The following is a 609-nucleotide window of genomic DNA, read 5'->3' on the forward strand; positions in this document are numbered from 1 at the left end:
TTTGCTGGTGCCTAACTCCAATCTCTGCTACATTTTCCTGTTTCTCTCTCACATGGCATTTTCCTTTTTGTATAATGACACCAGTCCTAGTGTCTGATTAGAGCCCACCCTAACAATCCCATCTTAATGTGGTTACACCTGCAAGTAAGGCCACATTCACAGGAGCTAGAACTTGCAACATCTCTCTCTAATGCACACAGTTCAACCCTTAACAGAGGGCTCCATTTCTTAACCTCAGTCACTGGTGTCTGCCACTTTATAGTATCTATAAAGTTGTATTTCAGCTAGAGACCTTATGTTTTACATTATTCAGTAATGAAAACCTCCTAATAAATCATCCAAATGCTACAAAAGACAATTTTATGTTTACTACAAGAGATAATGTTAATACTGAATCCATACAACTGACAATTAGTAGTACACCTATTCCTGGCCTAGTACACTTACAGAGATTTCAAAGTTAAGAAATGGAGCTTTGTTCTTATGGAGCTTACATTCCAGAAAGAAGATAAAACCTGAATAGAAACAAATACAAGGTGAAATTTTAAGTGCCTTGTTACAGATAATGTGCTTATGGGAAAGAGCACTACTTTGGGGAAAAAGGTGCTG

Source organism: Capricornis sumatraensis, chromosome 2 (genome assembly GCF_032405125.1).
Source record: "Capricornis sumatraensis isolate serow.1 chromosome 2, serow.2, whole genome shotgun sequence".
Lineage (NCBI taxonomy): Eukaryota > Metazoa > Chordata > Mammalia > Artiodactyla > Bovidae > Capricornis > Capricornis sumatraensis.